General features: G+C 44.2%; 1 pseudogene; it reads right to left on the bottom strand.

Annotated features, from left to right (window-relative positions):
* Positions 1-3,902: 3,902 nt before the first annotated feature.
* On the bottom strand, positions 3,903-5,871 carry LOC121459732 (annotated as a pseudogene).
* Between the last annotated feature and the right edge of the window lie 241 nt (positions 5,872-6,112).

Raw genomic sequence — 6,112 nt, forward strand, 5'->3', positions numbered from 1 at the left:
GAGACCACATGCTGACTCTGAGCTTCCTCTTGTTAGCCACACTGGTGACACCATGTATCCTCTTAAACATTATTTATTTGACGTTTAAAAAAAATTGTAATGTATTTGAAAACAATCAAAACCATAATCTTTGTTACAAGAAGGGGCCCTCTCAGGTCTCCACAATGATACTGAGTATGCTCACAAGGGGTTCCAATTGTTAAGTCTTAAAACAAGCATCTTTAAAAGAAAAAAAAATTCAGTCAACTACCATTTAACTTGTTTTCATGTTTCTTCACAAATGGTGAAAATACTAAAGTACACACAGTAATAATCATGATTTTGTGGCCAATAGTATCAATGTGGAATTCTAAATTTAAAACATTTTCTGGTTTAAAAAATAAATCTGGTCATCCATGCAGCTCTGCAGGTCTCTCTAGTAGGGCCGGTATCTAAGTTCCTGACTGTACTCTCTGCAGGTCCAGGAGGGCCCACAGGACCATATCATGTTCCTCCACGAAAGCTAACTCGGTCCAAGATTCTGACAACTCTGAAGCCATATGTGCCTCCACCAGTGCTACCTCGGGTCATTTCTGCAGGACCACCACAGGCAGAAAGTCCGCATCCTCCTCGCTGCATGCCACCAGCGCAGCCTCACCAGGTGAAATCAGAGAGCCACCTTGTGATGGTTATTCTCTGCCCACCCCTAAACACACACACACACACACACACACACACACACACACACATACACAAACATATAAAGCTGAGCAGGTCCCCTTTTAAGGTTCTCAAACTCTGGGATTTGAATCAAACAGAAAGGAAGCAAAGGTTACACAATAACAGTAGTAACAGTGATAAAATTTCGCTGAGCAAACAAATATTTGGGGACTATAAATCAAGACCCTGGCATTAACAGATAAGTTCTTCTAAAGTGAATAAAACATAGTGACATTTTAATGAAAATTTACATCTCAAACTTTCCTTAAAGGTTGAAGAAACCAAGAAAGAAGAATTTCATCCTGCAAAGGATGAGGATGTCATTGTGCCCATGTCTACCGCCAACACTGAATTACCTTCATCTCCAGGTACAAGTCACAGAGGATTCGGAGAAAATTACATTTCACAACACTACAACGGATCACACACGTTCCTTAGGACTTACACTGGGCATGCAAGGGGGAGACCACATGCTGACTCTGAGCTTCCTCTTGTTAGCCACACTGGTGAAACCATGTATCCTCTTAAACATTATTTATTTGACATTTAAAAAAAATTGTAATGTATTTCAAAACAATCAAAACCATGATCTTTGTTACAAGAAGGGGCCCTCTCGGTTCTCCACAATGATACTGAGTATGCTCACAAGGGGTTCCCATTGTTAAGTCTTAAAACAAGCATCTTTAAAAGAAAAAAAAAACCTCAGTCAACTGCCATTTAACTTGTTTTCTTGTTTCTTCACAAATGGTGAAAACACTAAAGTACACACAGTAATAATCATGATTTGTGGCCAACATTATACATGTATAATGTTAAATTTAAAACATTTCTTGTGTTAAAAAATAAATCTTGACATCATGTAGTTCTGCAGGTCTCTCTAGGAGGGCCGGTATCTAACTTCCTGACTGTTATATCTGCATGTCCAGGAGGGCCCACAGGACCATGTCAGGTTCCTCCACGAAAGCTAACTCGGTCCAAGATTCTGACAACTCTGAAGCCATATGTGCCTCCACCAGTGCTACCTCGGGTCATTTCTGCAGGACCACCACAGGCAGAAATTCTGCCTACTCCTCCCGGCATGCCACCAGGGCAGCCTCACCAGGTGAAAACAAAGAGCCACCTTGTGAAGTTTATTCTCTGCCTACCCCTAAACACACACACACACACACACACACACACACACACACACACGAACAGATAAAGCTTAGCAGGTCCCCTTTTAAGGTTCTCAAACTCTGGGCTTTGAATCAAACAGAAAGGAAGCAAAGGTTCCACAATAACAGTAGTAACAGTGATAAAATTTCACTGAGCAATCAAATATTTGCGGACTATAAAACAAGACCCTGGCATTAACAGATAAGTTCTTCTAAAGTGAATAAAACTTAGTGACATTTTAATGAAAATTTACATCTCAAACTATCCTTAAAGGTTGAAGAAACCAAGAAAGAAGAATTTCATCCTGCAAAGGATGAGGATGGCTTTGTGCCCCTTTCTACCACCAACACTGAATTACCTTCATCTCCAGGTAAAAGTCACAGAGGATTCGGTGAAAATTACACTTGACAACACTACAATGGATCACACACGTTCCTTAGGACTTACACAGGGCATGCAAGGGGGAGACCACATGCTGACTCTTAGCTTCCTCTTGGTAGCCACACTGGTGACACCATGTACCCTCTGAAACATTATTTATTTGACAGTTAAAACATTGGAATGTATTTGAAAACAATCAAAACCCTGATCTTTGTTACAAAAGGGGCCCTCTCGTTTCTCCACAATGATACTTAGTATGCTCACAAGGGGTTCCCTTTGTTAAGTCTTAATACACGCATCTTTAAAAGAAAAAAAAATTCAGTCAACTACCATTTAACGTGTTTTAATGTTTCTTCACAAATGGTGAAAACACTAAAGTACACACAGTAATAATCATGATTTTGTGGCCAATATTATAAATGTGGAATTCTAAATTTAAACCATTTCTGGTTTTAAAAAATAAATCTGGTCATCCATGCAGCTCTGCAGGTCTCTCTAGTAGGGCCAGTATCAAAGTTCCTGACTATTCTCTCTGCAGGTCCAGGAGGGCCCACAGGACCATGTCAGGTTCCTCCACGAAAGCTAACTCGGTCCAAGATTCTGACAACTCTGAAGCCATATGTGCCTCCACCAGTGCTACCTCGGGTCATTTCTGCAGGACCAACACAGGCAGAAAGTCTGCATCCTCCTCGCTGCATGCCACCAGGGCAGCCTCACCAGGTGAAAACAGAGAGCCACCTTGTGAAGTTTATTCTCTGCCCACCCCTTAAGACACACACGCACACACACACACACACACACACACACACACACACACATAAAGCTGAGCAAGTCCCCTTTTAAGGTCCTCAAACTCTGAGCTTTGAATCAAACAGAAAGGAAGCAAAGGTTACACAATAACAGTAGTAACAGTGATAAAATTTCACTGAGCAAACAAATATTTCTGGACTATAAATCAGAACCCTGGCATTAACAGATAAGTTCTTCTAAAGTGAGTATACTTAGTGACATTTTAATGAAATCTTACATCTCAAACTTTCCTTAAAGGTTGAAGAAACCAAGAAAGAAGAATTTCGTCCTGCAAAGGATGAGGATGGCATTGTGCCCCTGTCTACCGCCAACACTGAGTTACCTTCATCTCCAGGTACAAGTCACAGATGTGACATTCTTTAGGATTCAGAGAAAATTAGACTTCACGACACCACAATGGATCACAAACATTCTTTAGGACTTACCGTTGGCATGCAAGGGGATGCCACATGCTGACTCTGAGCTTCCTCTTGGTAGCCATACTGGAGACAACATGGACCCTCTGCAACATTAATTATTTCACAGTTAAAAAAAATTGGAATGTATGTGAAAACATTCACAACCATGAATTTTGTTACAAGAAGGGGCCCTCTCGGTTCTCCACAATGATACTGAGTATGCTCACAAGGGGTTCCCATTGTTATGTCCTAAAACAGGCATCTTTAAAAGAAAAAAAAAACTCAGTCACCTACCATTTAACTTGTTTTAATATTTCTTCACAAATGCTGAAAATACTAAAGTACACACAGTAATAATTATGACTTCGTGGCCACATTATAAATGTGGAATTCTAAATTTAAAACATTTTCTGGTTTTAAAAAATAAATCTGGTCATCCATGTAGCTCTGCAGGTCTCTCTAGTAGGACCGGTCTCTAAGTTCCTGACTGTTCTTGCCTTTATCCACTTACGCAGGTCCTCCAGGTCCACATCTTCTTCAGTCCACCTGTTCCAACAATGGTCCAGGAGGGCCCACAGGACCATGTCATGTTCCTCCACCAAAGCTAACTCGTTCCAATATTCGGACAACTCTGAAGTCATATGTGCCTCCACCACTGCTACCTCGGAACAATTCTCCAGGACCACCATGGTCCATATGGACACCTCTTCTTCCTTGCATGCCACCACTGCAGCCTTGGCCACTATCTCATCCCGGAGGTTGGAAGGGTTGCGGGAGGAAGCCCTCAGGTTTGGGGCCTTACCCTGGTTGCATTCTGTTCTCCAGTTCATTTTCTGAGTTCCACATACCTGCATGGGACACGGCCAATTTCCTGCTCATTGCTGGACATTTCCTCTTCCACATGGGGGTTCCTAAGTAGCCCCAGTGTTTTCATGGGGTGAAGCCCCTTTGTCTCCTCCAATGCCTCCCTTGCAACCCATGGGTCCTTTGGGACCTCATGAGCTATTATGACCTCCACGGAGCAGTGGTGGCATTCCTCTCCCCTCACGAGGTGTCATGGCACTCCACATGCTATTCTTTGGAGGTTTCTTTCGCGCATGAGAAGCTTTAAGTATTCTTCCTTGAAAATCCTTTCCATCCAACCATTCCACAGCAGCCTTGGCAGTTGGCAGATCTTCATAGGCCACCGTGGCATCCCCTTTAGGCATTCCTCTCTCCTTATCCAAATAGATGTGGATCATGGGATGCCCAGTTCTCTTGTTCATCTTAACAACCCCACACTGCTTACCGAAGTCTGCCAGATCATCCAGAGTCACATTGTCATTTAAACCTTGCACATAAATTGCACTGTTGTCAGAATCCTCATCAGGATCTATAGGAAGGCCTAGATCAGGACCTGGTCCTTCATCCATGGGTCCACCAGGCTTATTGATGCCACCTTGGTCTCTAATGCCCATTCCACTGCATCCTCCTCCCTACCCACCTCTGCTCATGCCTCCATGATTAAATCCCCTTCTTCTCCTCTCCCGGTTATTAGGGCCACTCATGTTCTGGTTCTCTCCTGGTTGGAAAATCCTCCAGACTCCTGCCCCCGACACCATGTGGTGTGGTCCTGTCGGAATGAACTCTGTTCCCTGTAGCTGCTGCTCTGTTGGCTATATTGACTTGGAGCCTGGCTGTAGGACCCAGTCTGAGGGGGGTAACTAATGGGAGGCTGCTGCCCATAGCTGCTTTGTTGACCATAGCTACTCTGCTGTCCATAGTTGCTAGGTTGCTCATAGATGTTCTGTTGAGATTAACTGCTCTGATCATAACTAGTTGGTTGTGAAGAGGAAGATAGGATGTGTAGCATAAGATGTGTAGGAGGATAGGGTGGAGATGCAGTGACTGGCTGCATGGGGTAGCTCCCAGGTGCTTGGGGATATCTGTAATTACTCTGTCCATACCCTAGGCTGGGCTGGTTATAAACCCCTGTGATAGATTGAGGTTGACTAGTCTCAGTGGGCTCGTTTGCATCCTGTGGTCTTGCAGGTGCAGCGGCAGCTGCTGGCTGCTGGCCATAGGCTGGGTAGGCAGGCTGGGTGCCATATGCAGACTGAGCTGCACAAGGTTCTTGGGTTGTGGTGACTGGAGCAGTGGTGGTGTCATGAGCACCAGTGCCACATCCTTGAACAGTCTGGCTGTATGACTGGGGGCAGTTGGAGTGGTATCACCAGTGGGAGGCTGTCCATAAGAAGTCACATATTCAGTCTGCCTGTAGGTGGCAGTGCTCTGAGCTGATATCAGTAGGCTGTCCATAGGTTCCATAGCTTTGTTTCCCATAGGCCTGGGTGGTCTGTGCATATCCTTGAGTTGGCTGGTCTGTGTAAGCACTGTAGCCCTGCTGGGCTGCAGCTTGGCTGTAGGTACTGTAATCCGTGGACACCATTTTCTCTCCTTCCTCCTCATTCACTCTTCCTCGGCAACATTCTGACCCTATTCTTGAAACTTGCTTCTAAGAGAACACAAGTGTGATAGCTTCACTACTGATCAGGAATCTGCTCTTGTTCATGTGCCAGGTGACGCTTTCGACCCTCAGAGTGCTAATGAGGATTTCAGTGCTACCAGTCCAGCTGAATACACCCACTATGCAACTCACTCCAAGGTTCTGCCACTTTGGGAAGCAACAA

The sequence above is a fragment of the Microtus oregoni genome, unplaced genomic scaffold, assembly GCF_018167655.1.
Source record: "Microtus oregoni isolate MIOR12 unplaced genomic scaffold, Mior012 000019F_ref0000042, whole genome shotgun sequence".
NCBI classification, from domain to species: Eukaryota; Metazoa; Chordata; class Mammalia; order Rodentia; family Cricetidae; genus Microtus; species Microtus oregoni.